The sequence below is a fragment of the Cibotium barometz genome, chromosome 63, assembly GCF_041138505.1.
Source record: "Cibotium barometz isolate CiBa-2024 chromosome 63, ASM4113850v1, whole genome shotgun sequence".
NCBI lineage: Eukaryota > Viridiplantae > Streptophyta > Polypodiopsida > Cyatheales > Cibotiaceae > Cibotium > Cibotium barometz.
Window position 1 is genome coordinate 1,321,003 of NC_141108.1, and position 24,751 is coordinate 1,345,753.

The window sequence follows — 24,751 nt, forward strand, 5'->3', positions numbered from 1 at the left end:
GTAAGGCAATCTTGTCCATACAAAGCTTTGAAAGGACTCATCCCAATGCTCCGATGATAAGAAGCATTGTAAGCAAATTCGACCAGATGCAGATGACTTAACCACTTCTTGGGTTCCTTGCCCACAGCATGATCGAAGGATATCTTCTATTACTTGATTCACCCTTTCTGTCTGGCCATCAGTTTTGGGGTGATAGGCTGTGCTGAGATCCAAGAAAGTTCCTACTGCTTCAAAGAACACAGTGCAGAATTTTAATGTGAATTTGGGATCTCTGTCACTTACTATCCTCCTGGGGTAAACCATGCAATCTGAAGATCTCCTTAAGGAAAACTTTGGCAACATCCACTGCTGCAGAGTATGTTTCTTTCACTGGAATCAGATGGGCAACTTTGGCAACTACTACGAAAATGGAGTTGTAACCTGATTGCACTTAAGGTAATCCAGTGACAAAGTCCATACTGATGCATTCCCACTTCATCTGTGGAATGTCTAGAGGCTGCAGTTTCCATGGCGTCTTTGACTCTCTCTACCTTGACTCTTTGGCACATCAAGCATTTTCGCACATGATCAAGTACATCCTTTTTGAGTCCTGGCCAGAAGAAGCTTTTCTTCACAGACATATAGGTTTTTATAAACCCTGGATGTCCAGCTATCAGGCTATCATGGGCTTCTCTCAGAATTCTTCCCTTTATTCCCTCATCATTGGGGATACATAGCCGATTATTATAATACATGCATCCTTCATCCACCAAGAACTTGACTCATTTCCTGAGGAGTCTTTCTTTCCTACATCAGAAGGGTAGCAATAGGGGCAAAGAATTTGTCTTGCAAGATTTTCTCCTTTGCTTCATTGATCAATGGATTTGACACCACTGTTATTGCAAGCAAGGAGGCTTTTATGCTAAGCGCATCTGCAACCACATTTTCTTATTCCGGCCGATACTTTATTTCAAAATCAAATTCTTGCAAGGTTTGCATCCATCTCCTTTGACTATGTTGAGATCCCTTTGGGTGAAGATCCACTTCAAACTTTGATGATCTGTCCTCATCAAGGTGAACCTTTGTCCCAAAAGATAGTCTCCACAACTTCAGAGCATACACTACTGAGAGTAACTCCAAGTCATGGATGGCATAATTTCTCTCATGTGTTCTGAGTTTTCTGGATTCATAGGCCACTGCATGACCTTCCTGCATCAGAGCACTGCCTAGGGCAAACCCACTGGCATTAGTAGCTACCTCAAAGACTTTGGTAAAATATGGTAATTTAAGGACAAGGTTGGTTACTAAGGCTGTCTTTAGCTTGTCAAAGGCACTTTGACACATTGGAGTCCCTTGAAAAAGTGTACTCTTCTTGAGAAGGTTAGTTAAGGGGGATGCTATCTAAGCATACCTAGGTATAAAGATCCTATACCATCCAGTTAACCCTAGGAATCTGACTTCCTTTACTAACTTTGGTTCTAGCCATTCTACGACTGCTTGGATCTTTACGGGGTCAGGAGAAATCCCATCCTTTGACACTATGAATCCCAAGTATTCAACAGAGAAAGAACATTTGCTCTTCTTTGCAAAGAGTTGGTGTTTCCTTAGGATTTCTAGGACCTTGCGCACATGACCTTCATGGTCTGCAGCATTCTTTGAGTATACCAAGATATCATCAAAAGAAGACAAGAACAAAATCATCCAAGTATTCTCTGAGAATATCTTGCATAAGATGACTGAATGTTGCCGGGGCATTAGTCAATCCAAAAGGCATGACTGTGAACTCATAATGCCCATAGCGAGTATTGAATGCTGTCTTTGGGATGTCCTGCTCCTTGATTCTGATCTGGTAGTACCCGGATTTGAGATCTATGTTTGTGAACATTTGTGTCCCACTTAACCGATCCAAAAGTTCATCAATCCTAGGAATAGGATACTTATTCTTAATTGATTCAGTCTTCTGTAGTCAATACAGAGTCTTAATGTTCCATCTTTCTTCTTTTGAAAGAGAATGGGCGCACCCCAAGGTGAGACACTGGGTCTGACGAATCCCTGTTCTAACAGTTATCTTAATTGTTCCTTAAGTTCTATGGCTTCAGGGGGACTGGCATTTCGTATGCACGCTGGGCTACTGGCTGAGCTTCGGCGGGGGTCGATCTCATGATCTACTTCACGAGATGGAGGTATCTCAGTCTCATCAACTCTTCAAGAAACACATCTGCATACTCACTTAACCACTCTGGTTCTTTAGCCTTGCATTTTATGTCTACTGGATTCATTTTAACAACATACACAACTTGCCTCTTTCTGAGCCTTTTTAATAATTTGGAAGCCTTTTTAATAATTTGGAAGCCTTGACTAATTGTAGCACTGGGGATCCAGAAATTCCAATTCCTTGAACTTTATTCACATGAAGGTCAAGGAAAGAGATGGTTCCTTTCTAACAATGAATGTCAGCCTGATTCAGCCAATCCATTCCAAGGATTCCATCATATATTCCCACGGGTAGGACTCTTAACTCGCACTCTATTACATTCCCATCTAGGCTAAACTGAATAAGGTCAGTCTCAAGGTGAGTAAAAAGAATCTTCCCACTGGCTAATTCCACTTGCATAGGTTTCCTTGATTTTTGATTTAGGACTAGTTTTATTCCAGTTCTGGGAGGGAGTTCGGAGACTGCTTTGCATGGAGGCCGTAGGCTGAGCTGGCACTCTTCTTGGGTTACCCTGATTCTGGTGCCGGGAACCCTGATTGGACTGAAATGAAGGAGTCGGTCTCTGAACTCTGGGACTCTGGCTTCCTTAGCCCAGCGAAGGAGATGGGCAATCCTTGAGCTGGTGCCCAAATCCCCGACATCCGAAGCATTTGTTCTTGCTTTAAAGTTCTTCCCTTTGCATTCTGGAGAGAGCCGGAGTTCCTGAGAATGTACTTCGGGGGAAAGGTCTTCCTTCATTTTTGAAGCTTCCCGTCTCCACATTTTGGTTAGGACCTTGGTGTCTCTTTGGAGGTAGAATGTTGGAAGAACTTCCCGATGTCTAAAATCTTTTAAAGGATGAGGGAACTGGCTTTGGCGGGACTTTCACGATGAAGGCTTTGGCAAAGTCCTTCGCCATTCTGACAGCTTCTGCCATGGACACTGGCTTGGCATTCTTGACTAGTGGGTCCAAGGGTTCGTTCATTCCCCGAATGAACCTAGTTCCATGAGTTGCTCTTCATCTAGAGGTGGTGAATATTTGAGTAGAAGAGCAAAGGCCTGGTGATATTCCTCGATGGTTTTGCTCCCTTACTTTAGCTCTAAAAACTCGTTCATTTTGGTTTCCAAAAACCCAGGGGGACAAAATCTCTTCCTCAAATAGGTTTTACGGTCGTTCCAGGACTGAGTATTCCTATCCAGACGGTTGGTGTCACAATGGTTCCTTCATGCTACCCTAGCTGTTTCCACTATTTTTGGTAAGAGCCATTTTGATCCGCTCATTGTAGCCTGTGACGTCAAAATATTCTTCCATAGCTTCCACCCATTTCTCCACAACCTCACCCAGGTTCTCCCCTTCTCCTTTGATGAAGGGTCTTGGCTGAGTTCTATGAAGAGCCTTGCGAACGTCAGGGTCAAGCTCATCATCTTGAGAGAGAGGGTCTGGCTGACGGCAGCCACAGTTTCCTCGTCTCATGATTCTGCCAAAAATAATATATTATTAAAATTTTTATTTTGATATCATCCACGAGATCCTAAGACTTAAGGGATTCAGAAAACAATTTCTTATTGGAGATCTATGACATATGTCCGGTAACAAGTTTTTCTTATTCAGTTCGTCCATAAACAATCACTTATACAATAGGGATTTTTTCTCGAGAAAACATTTCTTTATTTATATAAAAGTTGCAATATGTACATAGAGCAGCTCGGCTCCAGAAATCAAAATCTCCTCGGGAGATGCATAAGACGGCGATACTGGTAGGCCATAGCAATGCCCTGATACAAACGTTCACTTACTGCCAAGGGAGCTTTTATCTTCTCCTTAGGAATAAAGTGACTAAGAAGTCTGTAGATTTGGCATGAAAATCTGAAATTTCGAGGTGTTGAATGATATAGAATGACACCATGTACCACTTTCAGCTTCATCAAAATCATGGCCAATGAGAGATTCTGCCTCAGCATTGCACGCTGGTCACAAGAGGCATAGACATACTGCCCTGCAAACCACTTATGCTGTCGTTTCTCCGTTGGGTCAGGAAAATATAAATCCTCAAAATGGCGTGCGAGTCTGACTTGGCTTGTTCGAGTTGCAATAGAAGAGATAAGATGCTCAAAGAGGCGAACGCAGTCATGTCTTGTGACTCGGTGAGCTTGGGAACAATAGAGATAAGTATGGAACTTCCATCTAAAAATAATAATTTCTTTGATTAAAAATTCTTTATTAATGAGACTTGTGATATGAAAATTGCTTTTTCTGAGTTTTTGTATTCTTGTCATTTTTTTGATAAGAATTCATTTATCTTTATTAGCTTTCAACAAAGCTCTGATAGGTCCCTGCCCCCTTCACGGTGCACCTACCGGCAGCGAAAGCGGCATCGGCCTCCCGCGTGGGGCGGGGATCCACACTCGGGGCCTCGCCCCGTGGATGTCCGGGACGAGAGGCTAGCCTGGGCGGTCCCTCTGAGAGATCGGGCATAAGAAGACTCCCCTCACCCGAAACGCATGGGCGATTCCGCCACCATGGGAAAAATCTTCTAACGGGAGGAATTACTCTAATTAGTCAAAGTCTTAACTAGTTAAACTCATCTGCCCAAACCTGAAGTCACATAGTCAGATCAAGAAGAGACTTGCACTTGGTCCATGGAATCACCGCTTTTTACCTCATTTACGAGGCACAGCCGCCGCTAATCCCCTCCCAACCACAGAACAAGGTCTTCTTTAGGATTTAAACTAATTAACGTAACTAATCGTATCTAGTTGTTTCTCAGGAATCCTCCGATCCAGCCCATCCGGCCCATGGGTTAGCCAACCACCTGACCATTGTATTGGTGGGATTCCTTTATAAAGATTTGGTTGTGTTTTTGCCCGGGTACCGAGGAAAAGAGTTCCCAGGCCCCTTAGTCGGCGATTCATGCAAAAATTAAGGTAGGCATACCACCTACACACCCAATATGAAATTACCATTTATAACAGATTCGTCTGGCTTTAAAACAATCCTTCAATAGAAATCATAATATTTCTGATCATCATTTTCCAAAATTCCGAGTCCATTGTATTACAATAATATCCTCTGGACTCTCCGTTTTGAAGCCGAGCTGGCCAACCAACAAGATCCAGTATCAGAATTTGGTTCCCAAAAATCTTTCCTTTTAGTCCATCCAAAATCTTCCTCGACGTATGCATGGGTGTCCTAGCAACCGCGAGCCCATGCATCGCCTGGTCAAAACCCTCTAGGATCCTCCTTAGGTATCCTAGCACTTCACGCAGGGACCGCTTCGTCGGTCCTCGCCCATCTTACCGGAAGTGCACCATTTTAACCATACTACGGAGGCGGGTCAAGACCTCGACCAGTTGTTCCAACGAACCTCCTCTTAGAAAAACATAAGCCAAATGCTTCCTCCAGCATTCTAGTGTAAAACAGTCCTTTGAATAAAAAACAGAGGTTCCAATGCAAGTAAAATTCCAATTTGAGATTGGTTCCAAAAACCCTTTTTTCATAATTCTCAGTTTCATAATGAGGATCCTTGATCTCTCATCAGGGTAATCTACCCATCATTCACTCTGATTGTCCAGCTAGATTTTTGGTGAGTTTGGTCAAGAAAAACTAGTTTAGTTTCGGTAGTCTATTCTTTGTGATTGAAAACTGGAATTGGTCACGAAGTTTTTACTTGATTTAGATCAAGTAAAAACTTGATTGGTCACGAAGTTTTTACTTGATTTAGATCAAGAGATGGACAAGTAGGTTTACTGTCCGTCCTTCCCGTAGTCTAACCAAATTCATTCGATTTAGTTCTACAAGGATTCCCTTGAGATGAACGTCTAGTTTTGGGTAAATATCCATTTAGTGATTTTACCAATTAAAATATGCTCCATGGGGATTTCAATTTTTTAGATTTTTAATTTATCATTGATCCACTGGTGGACAAAAGTTAACAGTAGCAATCTGCCAGCACAATCCACTAATCTCATAGTGATTAGCTGAAGTCATTAATGTTATTCCAATTAAGAACATCATCACAAGGACTCGTCCCATTCATCCTCATTGCGATTTCGCTCAGCTTATTACATTTCAACCAAATTTCGCTCAGCTTATTACATTTCAACCAAATTTCAGGGATCATCATTTTTCAATCAGAATCCAAATCAACTCATCAATTCTCAACCAGAATTTAAAAATCATATCAACCACATTCGAATTCATCATCTGGATAGCATTAATGCTTATAATTTCAAGTCTTAGATTTACTCGTGTATACTGCCAGTAAAGAGCTGCAGTTATACCCTCTCGGTATATACGGGTAGTCAGGGTTCTTGGAACTATAAGGTAAATACCATCATGTCTAGGCCTCATGCAAGTCAGGGATTCCATACAATTGCGGTACTTCCATCTGAAGACCCAATTACTAATTTACGAATTTCAATTTGAATATCAAATTGTATGAATTTTATCACACAATTATAACCTTTTAGTGCTTCTTGATAAATTTTTGACATATTTGGCTTCTCGGTTGATCCTCATTAGCCAAATGGCTCTGATACCAACTGTAAGATCCCTGTCCCCACCGCGCAACAAATTCAGGGGTGCTAGCAGTGGAAGTAGCACTTCTTGCACGGGGTAGGGTCCCACACTCGGGGCCTCGCCCCCACGGATATCCGAACAAGAGACTAATCCACCATTGGTTTTTCCAAAACCAAACCCGAAAAAACTTCCTTTGCTCAGAAAGCACGGGCGATTCCACCAGGATAACTTTTCCCTAACGTAGTCAAAAACCTTAACTAACTGAGCTCATCTAACCAAACCCGTAAGTCCCATAGTCACGGGCTCTCAAACGTGCAGCAATCCGATCCAATAAAGTCCTGGTCAGAGGACAACTCCACAAAAGATGAAAGACTGTCTCTTGAGAAGCACCACAACTCTGACAAGTTGAAGGTGCCAAAAGTCGCCTAGCCAAGAAAAGGCCGACTGGCAAGACTCCAATCAAGCATCTCCATAAAAAAAGTCTACTTTTCAAAAGAAGACTGCATTTCCAAAGAGAATGAAGCCACTGTTTCCACCAACCCTGACTTTTATGAAGATGCCAAATCTGATTCGCATGTTCTTGAACCCAAGAGGCAGGCAACAAGAGATGATATATCGAATGAACCGAAAGTTTAGCCATTGATAAAGGGCCTCGTGCAGGTTGTTCTCTTCTAAGGCTCCAATCAACCAAACGATCAGAACGATCCAAATCTGCAATTGGTTCAAAAGGAGCAAGAAGCTCTCGAATAAGCTGCCAGATTGATCTATAATGCATCCCCGGACCAAATTTTCTGGCGGCAACCACAAAAGAAAGCACATGGCCACTAGCATCCAAAACATCATCAATAAGATAAACTCCTTTCTTTGAAAGGAAATATGCCTTCCTAGGCTCTCGTAGAGCCAAGGGTACATCAAAAGCCTGAGGAAAGTGTAATTCCTAGTGTAAAGGAATCAATGGAGATTTTTATTTAAATTTTAAGAGAAAATTTAGTTAACTTTATCTTTTTGCATAGATAAGTTTAAATGATGAAAGAGAAATTCCCACCATATTGGAATTCAAATATTCAAATGAGAAAAGTGGAATTTTTAGCTTAATGGAATTAATGGATATTTGGATTGCACTCATTAAATGAGAAAAAGAGGGATTTTAAGTTTATTTAAAAAAGGTATTGGTATTTAGTTAAAAGAAGAATTTTTATGATAATTAAGACAAGATGGATTTGAATTAAATTTTAGTGTCAAAAGATGAATTTCCACCATAATTCTACGTAATGAATTAAGGTCAAGAAATTATGTGATAGAAGGAATATCTTTGGATATTTTATTTGGTAAAATCACTAAATGGATATTTACCCAAAACTAGATGTTCATCTGAAGGGAATCCTTGTAGAACTAAACCGAATAAATTTGGTTAGACTACGAGAAGGACGGACAGTAAACCTACTTGTCCGTCTCTTGATCTGAATCAAGTAAAAACTTCGGCTGTGTCTGATTCAATTAGGAAAAAAGCATTGACTCCTTCAAGTTAAGTCTATAATAGTTTCCCTTCTATCTGATTTAATCAGATGAAGGTTAGTTCAATATCTTGACCTCGTTAGAGATATTCGTTAAGAAAATAAAAAATGGTGGAATCATCCCCGTTTTTCAAGCAGGGGAAATTTTCCCGGTTTTGATTTTCGGAATGACCACCAGCTTAGTCTTGTGCCCGGACATTCGAGGGTGAGGCCAGAAACCCTGCCCCACACAAGAGGAAGCTACTTCTTCTGTTGCTACCATCCAGGAATCTGGTGTGCAGAGAGAGGGAAGTGGGATCTCACATATCTCATCTTATTAAAATAAATTCCCCCGAAACAGAAGTTCAAAAAGAATTTCAGAAGGTGCATTAGAAATAAATTATAATCTGTTCAAAAGGCCTTATCCTAAGGGTCCAAATTTTTTAAAAATTTTAAATTAAGATTCCTTTGGAACCAATAAGATTAATCCAAATGTAGGGAGGAGTTAAATTGAAGAAATAAAGAAAATCCCCCCAAAAATGAGTAAATACTCACATAAGATGAAGAGTGGACTAAGGACCAAAGGAAATACTAAAAAAATAAATTTTTGACACCTCAGAGTGGGGATTCCCCCTCATGAAGGAGGTGCCTATTTCACATGTGTGGTGGAGTTTTAAACTCTCGAATAATGAGATATTTCATCTCTCCTCTCTCCTAATTCAAGTCTAGTTCCAAAAAGTAAGCTAAATTGACCCAAAAATGGTCAAAAATTGACCAAACTGATCTGGAAAACTCTAGAATCAGTTTGCTTGGTTAGAGACTCATTTTCTCCTATAAATAGAAGCCTCCCCCTTTGTAGAAGCTTAATAGTGTTTTATGCACTGTTACTCTACTCCTCTTATGAATAGATCAACAGATGTGTCTGATTCAATTAGGAAAAAAGCATTGACTCCTTCAAGTTAAGTCTGTAATAGTTTCCCTTCTATCTAGTTTATTCAGATGAAGGTTAGTTCAGTATCTTGACTTCGTTAGAAAAATTCGTTAAGAAAATAAAAATGGTGGAATCGTCCCCGTTTTTCGGGCATGGAAAATTTTCCCGGTTTCGGTTTTCGGAATGACCACCAGCTTAGTCTCGTGCCCATACATTCGAGGGCAAGGCCCCGAGTGGGAAACCCTGCCCCGCGCATGAGGGAGCTGCTTCCGCTCTACCAGCTTACCGAAAATCCGTTGTGCGGAGGGGGCAGTGGGATCCCACACAAAAAATGACCAAACTGATCTGGAAAATTCTAAAATCAGTTTGCTTGGTAGAGGCTCACTTTTTCCTATAAATAGAAGCCTCCCCATTTGTAAAGGTTAATAGTGTTTTCTGCACTGTTACTATACTCCTCCCTAGAGCCAAAAACATTGAATTCTTTGATAATTCATTTGTTTTTGACTAATTTCTCTACAAAGAATTGGTGGCCACTCTTGATCCAAGCAAGAGTAGAACCCTAAATCCCTCAAGCCAAAGGAAAGCTCACAAAACTCCATGTAAGTTAGAAATTCTACTTTTTTTTAATTCCATTCTATGGTTTTCTGATTTCTTATTTTTTTTTAAATGTGAAATTGGATGTTATGCCTTGATGGAAAGGCTTCCCTCTTCTCTTCATTAAGAATTTCAGCCCTTCTTTATCCTAAAATGAGAAACAAACAAAATAAGTTAAACTTTTCCTATTGATTGCTCTTTAGAAGTGAAAATTGATTAGATTAGAGTGTTTTAATTCATCTTGGGATAAATTCCAAGTAGATTTAGGATGTAAAAATTTGAGAAATGGTCAGCCATACAAAGGAGGTTATGGTAAAATTTTCTTAAATTTTGTGAAAATAAGTTTTACCTTTATGTTATTCAAAAGGAGTAATCCCCTCCGTTTGTGTATTCTAAAAAGTGTTATTTTCATTCTATGTATAGAAAGATGCATAAAGGAATTTATTTTTATTTCAAAAGAGTTATTCTCATTAATTTTGATTTTATGCATAGAAATATGCATAAAGAAATTTATTTTTATTTCAAAAGAGTTATTCTCATTAATTTTGATTTTATGCATAGAAAAGATGCATAAAGGAATTTATTTTTATTTCAAAAGAGTTATTCTCATTAAAGTTAAGTTTATGCATAGGAAGATGCATAAAAGATTTATTTTTATTTCAAAAGTGTTATTCTCATTAAAATTGAATTTATGCATAGGAAGGATACATAAAAGATTTATTTTTATTTCAAAAGTGTTATTCTCATTAAAATTGAATTTATGCATAAGAAGATGCATAAAAGATTTATTTTTATTTCAAAAGTGTTATTCTCATTAAAATTGAATTTATGCATAGGAAGATGCATAAAAGATTTATTTTTATTTCAAAAGTGTTATTCTCATTAAAATTGAATTTATGCAAAGGAAGGATGCATAAAAGATTTATTTTTATTTCTAAAGTGTTATTCTAATTAAAATTGAATTTATGCATAGGAAGGATGCATAAAAGATTTATTTTTATTTCAAAAGTGTTATTCTCATTAAAATTGAATTTATGCATAGGAAGGATGTATAAAAGATTTATTTTTATTCCAAAGTGTTATTCTCATTAAAATTGAATTTATGCATAGAAAGATGCATAAAGGATTTAATTTTATTTCAAAAAGTGTTATTTTCCTTAAATTTGAATTATGCATAAATAGATGCGTAGAGAATCTTTATATCAAAAATTAGATTTCTCTTAAATTCTATGAATAGATGTGATGAGATAAGGTGTGAATTAGATAGATGTGAATGAATGGATGGATGGATATGATGTGAATGAATGGATGGATGGATATAGATGTGAATTAGATAGATGTGAATGAATGGATGGATGGATATGATGTGAATAAGATAGATGGATGGATATGATGTGAATTAGATAGATGGGAATGAATGGATGGATGGATGTGATGTGAATAGAAGTGATGAGAATATGAGGTGAATAGATGTGATGAGATAAGATGTGAATCAGATAATGATTGGATAGATGTGATGAGATAAGATGTGAATCAGATAATGATTGGATAGATGTGATGTGAATAGAAGTGATGAGAATATGAGGTGAATAGATGTGATGAGATAAGATGTGAATCAGATAGATGATTGGATAGATGTGATGTGAATAGAAGTGATGAGAATATGAGGTGAATAGATGTGATGAGATAAGATGTGAATCAGATAGATGATGATTGGATGGATGAATGTGATGTGATGTAAAGAGATGAGATGTGAATAAGATAGATGGATGGATATGATGTGAATTAGATAGATGGGAATGAATGGATGGATGGATGTGATGTGAATAGAAGTGATGAGAATATGAGGTGAATAGATGTGATGAGATAAGATGTGAATCAGATAATGATTGGATAGATGTGATGTGATAAGATGTGAATCAGATAGATGATTGGATAGATGTGATGTGAATAGAAGTGATGAGAATATGAGGTGAATAGATGTGATGAGATAAGATGTGAATCAGATAGATGATGATTGGATGGATGAATGTGATGTGATGTAAAGAGATGAGATGTGACATAAATATATGTGGATGTGAAGTGATAGATATGAATGTATGGATAGATGCAAGTAGTCATACATGAGAACGATTGAATGGACGTGGATGAATGAGATGAGACGTGTATGAATGAGATATGATGTGATATAATGGTGATGAGAATGAATGTGATGGATATGAATGAAAGTGATGGATATGAATGAATGTGATGTGATGGGATGTGAATCGGGATATGAATGAAAGTGATGGATATGAATGAATGAAAGTGATGGATATGAATGAAAGTGAATGTGATGGATATGAATGAATGTGATGTGATGGGATGTGAATCGGGATAGATGTGAATGAATGAGATGTGAGGTAAGATTAATGAGATGTGATGTGAGTGAATGTGATGTGGTCTAAATGGATGAGATGTGAATGAATGTGATGTGATGAGATGTGAATATGGAGTGGATGTGAATATGGGTAGATGTGAGTGGATGAGATCTGATGAGGTTAAATTGAGGAAAGATGAGATGAGATGAAAATGATGAGATTGGATGAGAATAGGAATACTTATGAAATGGTTGTGGAATTAATTAATGTGGTTTGATGTGGAGCAATGTGGAAAGACGAGAGTTCGTTATAGAAACTGTATTTTTGAACTATTTTGTAATGAGACTGTTTTATGTCAAGAATGCTAGAGAAGCATTTTGACCGTCTTGTGAATGAGGTCGTGGAGACCTCATCTGATAAAGTTGCAATAGCTGTGATGGAGAGTCATTGGAGGATGTCTCGCATAGCAAGGTTGGCCGAGGTCTTGACTAGCCTGATTAAAATGGTTAGCTTCCGGTACGGTGGATGAGGGACCAAGGAAGCGGCCTATGAGTGAAGCGCTAGGTCACCTGCAAAGGACCCTAGAGGGTGCTGACCATACGATGTTTGGGCTCTGGATCGCCAAAGATATCCACATGTGCGTCCTGGAAGATATTGGAACAAGGAGTAAGAGTTGTTTTCTGAATTTGGGCATGGATCTGGTTGATTGACCTTGCTGGTCCTCAACGGATGAGTCCATGGCTCTTTTATATGGATCCGTTGGTTGATCTTGCTGATCTTCAACGGAGATTCCATTTTGTTATGTGAATATATTGCCGGTTTATTATGAGCTAGGAACTATCGAAAAGGCCCCTGAGAGTGGACAGGTGGTGAGCGTTCTGGTTGCCAATGATGCCATATGTACACCGATGAAGAAATAATTAGAAATAAGGATTCAACTGGAGATTTTGAGGATTATGATCCGTGACACAATGGTTTCATTAAAAGATTGTTTTTTTTTAAGATAGCTGATTCTGTGAAAAAGGCAATTTCATATTGGGTGTGTAAGTGGTGTGACTAGTTTTAAGTTTTCATGAATAGCCGGCTAGAGGGCCTAGGAACTCTTTTCCCTGGTACTCGGGACAAAACCTGACCAAATTCTTAATTGGATCCCATCACTACAGTGGTTGGGCGGTTGGCTAATCCACAGGATTGGATAGGGTTAGGTTGGACTGATGGATCCCTAAATTGAGACTCAATTCTATTATGGTACGATAGATGAAGTAAATCCCGGACAAAAATCGTTCTATGGAAAAGAATCAACGGCTGTGCCTCTCAATGAGGAAAAAAGCGTTGGTCTCTATGATCCAAGTGCAATCTTTTCCCTAATCTTACTATGGGACTTACGGGTTCGGTCAGATCAGTTCAGTTAGTTAAGGCTTTTGACTACGTTAGAGAAAAGTTATCCCAGAGGAATCGCCCGTGCTTTTTGGGCAAGGGAAGTTTTTTCCAAGTTAGTTTTGGAAGAACTGATGGATTAGTCTCTTGCTGGGCGAGGCCCCTAGTGTGGGACCCTGGCTTGCGTAAGAAGTGCTACTTCCGCTGCTAGCACCCCTGAATTTATTGCGTGGTGGGGACAGGGATCTTACAGCTGGTATCAAAGCAATTTTGGCTAAAGTGGATCAACTGAGAAGCCAAGAATGTCATAAATTTAAGAAGTAGCAGTAAAAGGTTGGAATTGTGTGATGAAACTCATATAAATTGATATTCAGAATGAAATTCCTAAATTGATAATTGAGTATTTAGATGGAAGTACTGCAATTATATGGAATCCTTGACTTGCTTAAGGCCTAGACATGATGGTATTTACCTTATAGTTCTAAGGACAGTGACTAACCATATATACCGTGGGTATAACTGCAGCTCTTTACTGGCAGTATATACGAGTAAATCTAAGATCTTGAAATTATAAGCTAAAATGCTATCCAGATGATGAATTTGAATGTGGTTGATATGATTTAAAATTCTGATTGAGAACTGATGAGTTGAATTGGATTCTGATTGAAAAAATGACGATTTTTGAATTTTTTATTGAAAAGCGATAAATTGAGCAAAACCACAATGAGGATGAATGGGACGAGTCCTTGTGTTGAATTTTGTAACTGGAATGACTAATGACTTCAGCAAATCACTATGAGATTAGTGGATTGTGCTAACAGATTGCTACTGCTTACTCTTGACCCAATGGATCAAATTAAGGGATGTCAAATTAAAAATCTGTATAATTGAAAATTCCCATGGAGATAGAAAGTTTGGTCTAATGGACCATTATTGTAATAAGGATTTGAATGTTATAATCTGAGTGAATTGTTATCTAATGATGAGTTCTATATAACGAATCTTTATCCCAGGATTCTATTGGGTTCACCAGACTATAAGGAACCCCAGAATCAATTGGATCTTAAGGAAAAGAGTTATCCTCTAATTCTGCAAGATGAGGACATCTCGCGTTTTTTAAGTAGGGTAGGATGTAAGATTCCTCCCTCTAGCTTTTGAGGTGTACAGGTGTAAGAACCTCCCCTTTGGATCTTATAATTATTCCCCTTTCTAAAATAAAAGAAAGATCCTATTTTACCCTGTTTTGGCCTAGAGAGAGAAAATGTCTAGAGAGAGGTAATTCAAAATTGAGATATTTTTGGATATAAAAATCCTCCTAGTGTTTAAAATGATTTTCCCTGAAACAAAAATTCAAAAAGAACTTTCCAATGTGCAATTGGAATTAATTGAGGACCTTATATCTTGGGGGTCCAAATTTTTTAAAAATTTTGGATTAAGGTTCCTATGGACCAATAAGATTAATCCAAATGTAGGGAGGAGATAAATTGAAAAATAATAGAAAATCTCCCAAAAATGAGCAAATACTCACATAAGATGAATAGTTGACTAAGGAAATGATGCATTTTTGACACCTCAATGTGGGGAATTTCCCTCATTTCACATGTGTGGATGAGTTTTGAACTCACAAATAATGAGATATTTTCATTTCTCCTCTCTCTTGTTTTCAACTAGATCCAAAAAGTAAGCTAAACTGATCTAGAAAATTCTAGATCAGTTTGCTTGGTTAGAGGCTCACTTTTTCCTATAAATAGAAGCCTCCCCCTTTGTAAAGATTAATAGTGCTTTATGCACTGTTACAATACTCCTCCCTAGAGCCAAAAACATTGAATTCTTTGATAATTCATTTGTTTTTTATGACTAATTCCTCTACAAAGAATTGGTGGCCACTCTTGATCCAAGCAAGAGGAGAACCCTCAATCCCTTAAGCCAAAGGAAAGCTCACAAAACTCCATGTAAGTTAGAAATTCTACTTTTTTTTAATTCTATTCTATGGTTTTATGATTTCTTGTTTTTTTTAAATGTGAAATTGGATGTTATGCCTTGATGGAAAGGCTTCCCCCTTCTCTTCATTAAGAATTTCAGCCCTTCTTTATCCTAAAATGAAGAAACAAACAAAATAAGTTAAACTTTTTCTATTGATTGCTCTTTAGAATTGATTAGAGTGTTTTAATTCATCTTGGGGTAAATTCCAAGTAGATTTAGGATGTAAAAATTTGAGAAATGGTCAGCCATACAAAGGAGGTTATGGCAAAATTTTCTTAAATTTTGTGGAAATAAGTATTATCTTTATGTCAATTCGATTATCCTTATTAGCTTTCAACAAAGCTCTGATACCAGCTGTGAGGTTCCTGCCCCCTCTGCGGTGCACCTGCCGCGGCGGCGGAAGCGGTGCTGGCCTTCCGCGCGGGGTGGGGATCCACACTCAGGGCCTCGCCCGAGAGCCCGGGCGGTCCCTCCGATCGGGCCCGGAAGACTCCCCTCGCTCGGAAGGCACAGGTGATTCCGCCATGGGGAAAATCTTCTAACGGGGGAATTACTCTAACGAGTCAAAGTCTTAACTAGTTAAACTGATCTGACCAAACCTAAAATCACATAGTCAGATCAAGAAGAGACTTGCACTTGGTCCATGGAATCACCACTTTTTTCCTCAATTTACGAGGCACAGCCCGCTGATCCCCTCCCATAGAACAAGGTCTTCTTAGGATTTAAACTAATTAACGTAACTAATCGTATCTAGTTGTTTCTCAGGAATCCTCCGATCCAGCCCATCCGGCCCATGGGTTAGCCAACCACCTTACCAATGTATTGGTGGGATTCCTTTATAAAGATTTGGTTGTGTTTTTGCCCAGGTACCGAGGAAAAGAGTTCCAGGCTCCCTAGCCGATGATTCAGGCAAAAATTAAGGTAGGCATACCACGTACACACCCAATATGAAATTACCATTTATAACAGATTCGACTGGCTTTAAAACAATCCTTCAATAGAAATCATAATATTTCTGATCATCATTTTCCAAAATTCCGAGTCCATTGTATTACAATAATATCCTCTGGACTCTCCGTTGAAGACCAGCTGGCCAACCAACGAGATCCAGTATCAAAATTTGGTTCCCAAAAATCTTTCCTTTTAGTCCATCCGAAATCTTCCTCGACGTACGCATGGGTGTCCTAGCAACTGCGAGCCCATGCATCGCCTCGTCAGAACCCTCTAGGATCCTCCTTAGGTGTCGTAGCACTTCACGCAGGGACCGCTTCGTCATCGGTCCTCGCCCATCGTACCGAAAGCGCACCATTTTAACCATACCGAGGCTGGTCAAGACCTTAGCAAGGAACCGCAAGTGACGTCCCTTGATGACTCCCCGCCAGCTGTTCCAATGAACCTCCTCTTAGAAAAACATAAGCCAAATGCTTCCTCCAGCATTCTCGCGTAAAACAGTCCTTTGAATAAAAAACAGAGGTTCCAATGCAAGTAAAATTCCAATTTGAGATTGGTTCCAAAAACCCTTTTTCCATAATTCCTAGTTTCATAATGAGGATCCTTGATCTCTCATCAGGGTAATCTACCCATCATTCAGTCTGATTGTCTAACTAGATTGTTGGTGAGTTTGGTCAAGAAAAACTAGTTTAGTTTTGGTAGTCTATTCTTTGTGATTAGAAACTGGAATTAGTCACGAAGTTTTTACTTGATTCAAATCGAGAGATGGACAAGTAGGTTTACTGACCGTCCTTCTCATAGTCTAACCAAATTCATTCGGTTTAGTTCTACAAGGATTCCCTTCAGATGAACATCTAGTTTTGGGTAAATATCCATTTAGTGATTTTACCAATTAAAATATCCAAAGATATTCTTTCTATCACATAATTTCTCAACCTTAATTCATTAGGTAGAATTATGGTGGAAATTCATCTTTTGACACTAAAATTTAATTCAAATCCATCTTGTCTTAATTATCATAAAAATTCTTCTTTTAACTAAATACCAATACCTTTTTTTTTAATAAACTTAAAATCCCTCATTTTCTCATTTAATGAGTGCAATCCAATTATCATTGGAATTCCTCTTTTACCATAAATTAAATCTATTTAAAATTCTTCTTAAAAATTACATAAAACTATCCTTTAATTCCATTAAGCTAAAAATTCCACTTTTCTCATTTAAATATTTGAATTCCAATATGGTGGGAATTCCTCTTTCATCATTTAAACTTATCTATGCAAAAAGATAAATTTAACTAAATTTTCTCTTAAAAATTTAAATAAAAATCTCCATTAATTCCTTTACACTAGGAATTACACTTTCCTCATTTAAATATTTGAATTCCAATATGGTGGGAATTCCTCTTTCATCATTTAAACTTATCTATGCAAAAAGATAAATTTAACTAAATTTTCTCTTAAAATTTAATTAAAAATCTCCATTAATTCCTTTACACTAGGAATTACACTTTCCTCATTTAAATATTTGAATTCCAATATGGTGGGAATTCCTCTTTCATCATTTAAACTTATTTATGCAAAAAGATAAATTAAACTAAAATCCACGATCTATGCTAGCTTGGGAGTAGTGAATCTGCTAATCTTTTCACCCTATCCCTGGTAGGAGATCACTTTCTTGAAAAAATCTTTACCGTACTTGGGGTTGGAAATTTGTGCAAGCTTGTGTCCCCTCGAGACACACACATACCTTGAACACCAATTGAGAGAGGAGTGCCATGGGAAGCTTCAGCCACTTTGATCTGTTAGGCATCTAATGCCTAACAGATCTTCTTAGGCATCTAATGCCTAAGAAGGCCTAAGGCCACTACCATCCACAATAAGCACATTGTGTATGGTAGAATGGCCGTAGGGCCCTTTTAAAGAACATTATTCTTGCATGAATGGCCAATCTCTACCATCCATGATGTGCTTGAGAGAATGGCCTTGTTTACCTTGCCTTGTAGGGATTCCTTGAGATCTTTGGCCTATATTTCATAGTTCTCACAACTTATCTCATATATTTTCTTGGCTTGCACTAGTTGATCTTCCAAAGCTGCCATTTGCACCTTTAATCCTGTTTTAGTAGCCTGTAACTCCTTCTCCTTTTCTTCTAGTCTCATTTCAAGGGCACGGTAGCTATCTTTCTCATTAGTTAGTTTGGCATGTACTTCTAGCATTTTGGTATGTGCCTTGGCCTGCTACAAGTTGGCGACTTCGAGCTTGTGTTGTTCTGTGAGGCTCTCCACTTGGATATTGTTGGAATTAGGGTTGCAGGAATGCACACACAACTTCAAGAAGATGAGGAAGCTTGAGCACAACACAGTAGTGTATTATGAGTGCCAAAAATGAAAGATAACAAGCCCTAGAAGATAATGGGCGTATATACAATGCACGGGGGAAAAAACCTCCTAGTGAGGGAAAAAGTGCCCCGGCGGTCCTAAGTGTGTTCACACACATCACTACTATAATATGGTAACAAATCCCCCCTGGAGTGATGCGGTGAACAAGAGCTAGCACTCATGTATAGGGAAGTGTCTAGCTATGTGGACGAATCCACAAAAGGGAGTAAGCCCAAAGCTTTGCGAAAAGCTTCGAACTTCTCACGAGGCAGAGCCTTTGTGAAAAGGTCTGCAAGGTTATCCTGTGTTGGCACATAAGCCAAACTGATCTCTCCTGCAGAGAGTCTCTCCCTGACATAATGGTAGTGCACCTCAATGTGCTTCGTACGAGCATGGAACACTGGGTTCCGCGCAACTGCCAATGCGCTCTGACTGTCAGTGAAGATGGTGGTGGCAGATGGCTGCCCAACACCCAAATCAGCCATAAGGCGTCTGAGCCACACACACTCAACCGTAGCTGTGAAAGCTGCCCTGTACTCAGCTTCACAACTAGAAGTGGCCACAGTAGGCTGCTTCTTGCTCAACCATGATATGCATGAGCTTCCAAGCATGAAGCAAAAACCACTCGTGGACACGCGTGTGTCATAACAACCAGCCCAGTCAGAATCTGAAAAAACATGTAAATCTGGCGACAATGATCCCCCCTTGGGATAAAACAACCCAAGATGCCGAGTACCACTCAAATAGCGAAAGATACGCTTCACTGCCTGCCAATGCTTAATGCCTGGGCTATGCATAAATCTGCTCACCTGTGAGACTGCAAACTGAATGTCTGGCCTCGTAATGCATACATAAATGAGGCAACCAACAGCTGTCTGATAGAGTGTGACATCAAAGTGATCTCCAGCATCATGAAGACTCAACTTCAAACCTGTCTCCATTGGAGTAGCAATAGGCTTGCAGTCTTCAAGGCCAAATCTCCGCAACAATGTTTCAATATACTTTGTCTGACACAAAGCAATACCTCCATCACACTGCTTAAATTGTATCCCCAAATAATGATGCAAATGCCCCAAATCTGACATCTCAAAAGAGGCATTCAAATCAGCCTTAAAATCAGCAATATGACTCTCATTTGGTCCTGTGAGCAGCATGTCATCGACATAGAGAGCAATGATTAGATGTACACCATCCACACGTTTAACATACAAAGTGCTTTCTGTTGGACTATTCTGAAACCCATGTGCAGTCAAATATGCATGTATTTTTTCATACCAAGCTCGTGGAGCTTGCTTTAAACCATATAAAGCCTTTTTTAACCTGCACACTTTGTTTTCCTGCCCTCTTTGAACAAAACCACGAGGCTGCGATACATACACCTCCTCATGCAAGTCTCCATTTAAGAACGCAGTCTTTATGTCCAGCTGATGTACATTCCAACCATTATGAGCTGCTAATACACAGATGCTACGAACAGTGGTCATACGACATGTGGGAGCAAAAGTCTCATCAAAATCAATGCCCTTCTCTTGAGCATAACCTTTTGCAACAAGCCTAGCCTTATGGCGATCCACTGTGCCATCAGGCTTACGCTTCAATTTGTATACCCACTTAGTGCCAATGGCCTTCTTGCCAGGGGGCAAGTCACATAAAGACCATGTACTATTCTTCATAATAGCATCGTATTCTGCTTGCATAGCAGCCAATCTGACGCATAAGAGGCACCATGAGAGCCAGAACGAGTGCGACTAGACAAAGGGGCATCCAACTTGCTGTCACGCAAAGTTTGCACCAGCCATCTGGGCATGTTCCTAGAGCCCTCAATCTCTTGTCTCTCATCCTCAAGTGCATCATGCACATCTGTATCAGATATAGGCTGATCTGTGCCATCATTTAAAACCTGCATAGGCTGAAAAACTGCCTCATGAGGTATTGCACTTGACTGTGCACCACTGAAAAGAGGCAACAATGTATCATAGACATCACGTGAGCTGATATCTGTCTCCTTAGTACATGAAACCAAGGGCTGAACTGCATCTTCCACAAATACAACATCACGGCTAACCAAAATGCGCTTTGTTTGTGGATGATACAAACGATAGCCTTTGCTCTCAGCACTATATCCAACAAAAATACATTTGACAGCTTTGTCATCCAATTTTCTGCGATGTTGCACAGGCACTAATGCATATGCCAGGCAACCAAAAACACGTAAATGGCCAACAGATGGCTTGCGGCTATGCCAAGCCTCATATGGAGTGACAACCTGTAATGCTTTGGTGGGACACCTGTTTAGTACATAAGTGGCACACATGACAGCCTCAAGCCAAAAACCATGTGGTAGACTTTGACTCTTAACCATACATCTTGCCATTTCCATGAGAGACCTGTTTTTTCTCTCAGCCACACCATTTTGCTGTGGTGTATACGGCATTGTACATTGGTGTTTTATCCCACGCTCAGCCAGAAATGCATTAAATTCTGAAGACATATACTCCCCCCCTCGATCTGAACGGAGGGTGCCCATCTTACTTTCTGACACATTTTCAGCCATAACCAAAAACTGTTTGAAGCACAAAAACACTTCGGACTTTGCCTTCAAAGGATATACCCATGCATGCCTAGTAAAATCATCAATGAAAGTCACGAAGTAAAGGTAGTTTCCAAATGATGGAGTTTGCATGGGACCACAAACATCACTGTGAACAAGCTGCAATCTGCGTTCAGCTCTCACTGATCCATCTTTGGGAAAGGAAGCACGCTGCATTTTACCCAATATGCAGCCCTCACAAACATGCTTGACAGGTGCCTCAAGCTTAGGCAAAGAAGACACCATTTCAGATTTCTGCAGGCGCAGCAAACTTGCAAAATTCAGATGACCAAAACGTGCATGCCACAGTTTTGCATTTGAAATAGCCTGCGTATCCATAATAGCACATGCTGAATCCTCTACACATTTGCCATCCATATTGAGCTTATACAGCCCTCGACATAGTGAACCAGATGCTACAATGATGTCACCACAAGAGAGATCATGAACAGTACATCTGTCATCCACAAATTTTACAACCAAACCTGTTTTGGCAAATGCGGAGACTGACAGCAGATTCTTTTTGATCCCTGGCACATACAATGCATCAAAAAGTGTAAAGGTGTTGCAATTTGCAACATTCAGCACAATCTGTCCAACTCCTTTAACGGGATAAGAGGAGTTATTGGCACAAGTGACAGTATTCCCTGTGGGAGCAGACTCAAGGAAAGTGAATAAACTGCGCTGCGAGGTGATATGCTTAGTGGCACCACTGTCAAAGTACCATACATCTGAATCTACTGCAGACATACATGTGTCATGCAAAGATGGGTCATAACTGCACTGCGCATTGAATGCCCATTCTGTATCTTGAACAACATTAGCAGATTCATTGTTAGAAGGAGAGGCATCTGCAACAGCCATACCAGCCTCTTTCTTCTTAGCCTCTTTCGCAGCCAGCTTAGGACACGCTTTGATGACATGATCATTTCCCTTACAGTACTTGCAAAATGTCTTCTGTTTGTCACCCTTCTTCTCATCTTTGTCTTCCTTCTTTGGTTGCGCAGCATTTGTAGATTTCTGCTTACTAGAAGAAAAGCCAGCTTTACCTTTCCCGCTTCTCTGACTAGCAACGAAAGCTTGATCTGCGACACGCATAATATTCCTGTTTTGCCTTGACTGGTCTTCTTGCAGCAAAACAGAAACTAACTCCTCAAATGATAAGGCATTGGGATTGCCTTTCATCATCAAGCGAAGAGTGGAAGCAAAACCCTGATAAGAATCTGGTAGACCATTCAAAACAGTCTGCACAAGTGAACTGTCTGACAGGATTTCATCTGCAGAAATGAGCTGCTCTTTGAAATCCTTGATCTTTGTCAAAAAGCTATCCATAGAATCACCTTCGTTCATATGCTCACTCTCCAACTGTTTTCGGAGGTAAGCAACACGAGCCTCATTTCTTGCCTGATACAATGTGGCAAGTACATCCCAAGCATCCTTAGAAGTCCTGCAGGAGCGAATATGTGGGATAATGGTACGTTTGACAGACAGCGCAATCAAGGCATGAGCCTGCGCATCTCTACCATCCCAACGAATCTGCTCTGCTGAAAGTGGTGGTTCTCGAACAGCTGCTACAGCACTTGTGCCTGCACCATCATCAACAGTACCTGTTTCTGATGTGTTTGCAGCATTCCCAGCCACAATAGGACGTGCATCAATACCCTGCACAATGTTCCATAACCCCTTTGCTACCAATACATGTCGCATCATATATGCCCACAATGGATAGTTGGTGCCATCCAACTTATCCTCAGCAGCCAACATGCGGAATACATCATTGTTGTCAGCCATGGCCAATGACTGTACTACTAGATGTAAATGCTGTCTGTAAGAGGTAAACCTGTATAAAATCGACCTGTGCTATGTAGCACAGCCCAAAACAGACGAATGGGCACCTGTCCTGCAGATTTTAATCTTGACAGAAAATCTGCACAGTAGGACGATTTTGCACTTGGAATGCAAAAACGGAGGGCGAAATGACTTCAGATCAAAATTCTGAAACGAGCAAGCCCTAGGGGCTTTCCCACGGCATATACTAACCTGCAGACGCTTGTGAAACCTCGTCGCAATCGGAGGAGATGAAGCGGCAGGTGCCGGTGATGCTGCCCGGGAGGAGGAAGCCTGCTCTGATACCAATTGTTGGAATTAGGGTTGCAGGAATGCACACACAACTTCAAGAAGATGAGGAAGCTTGAGCACAACACAGTAGTGTATTATGAGTGCCAAAAATGAAAGATAACAAGCCCTAGAAGATAATGGGCGTATATACAATGCACGGGGGAAAAAACCTCCTAGTGAGGGAAAAAGTGCCCCGGCGGTCCTAAGTGTGTTCACACACATCACTACTATAATATGGTAACAGATATATAGTATGTATGGTGGTCTCTTTCTTGTATTACCTCTTTCTTATGATACTACAGTTGTGCGAGGAGTGTGTGAGACCCCTCTGCTCCCTCCGTGCACTAGATTCCCGTTGTTAGCAGCAGCGGAAGTAGCTTCCTCTTGCGTGGGGCAGGGTTTCCCACACTCAGGGCCTCGCCCTCGAATGTCTGGACACGAGACTAATCTGGTGGTCATTCCGAAACCGAAATCGAGAAAATTTTCCTTGCCCGAAAAATGGGAACAATTCCACTTTCTTGATTATCTTAACGAATTTTCTAATGGGGTCAAGAGACTAAACTATCCTTCACCTAATTAAACCAGATAGAAGGAAAATTATCACTGACTTAATTTGAAGAAATTAACCAAAAGCAGGCACAGCCGGTTGATCTAAGCATTTGAGGAAATTAACGCTTTTTTCTTAATCGAAGTCAGACACAGCCATTGATCTACTCATTTGAGAAATTCTTCAGGGTTTTATTTAACTACTCGAATTCTAAGCGTATTCCTATTATTTCAATTTAATTATTAAAACTCCACTGATTCTAGCCTAACCCCATCCGCCGGCCCATGGGTTACCAACCACTGGAATTGGTAGAACCAGACAATTACTCACCCACCCATAATTGAATGCCTTTCTTAACTTTTGCTTTCGAATACAGATGCGCACACACTCCTCTTTAAAACCTTAACATATAAAATAATCCATTGACAAATAGTTATTGGTTACAAATATCATAACTCAAAATTCTAATGTAGAGCAAGATCACGCATTTTGTCTCTCGACGTACTAAAGTTTTTTTTTATATGTAACTATTCGCATAAAATCGGTTCACAACGCAGGAAATGTAGGCTCGTTGACATATTGGGGCAGAGGTGGCGATTACACAATGAGAGACACCCAAATTCCTCCATCCGACAGAGCGTTCTTCGTGTGGATACATCGGCATGTGTACTGGTTCCAATAGACCGAGTACACTCAACAAACTCTATGCAAAGTTTGAGGCAAGCTCACCCGCCA

At 39.8% G+C, this 24,751-nt stretch overlaps 1 protein-coding gene across 1 annotated transcript in view; it reads left to right on the plus strand.

The window, feature by feature from the left end:
• Positions 1 to 24,751, plus strand: part of LOC147603554 (uncharacterized) — a 37,920-nt gene that overhangs the window by 10,788 nt on the left and 2,381 nt on the right. The window lies entirely within an intron of this gene.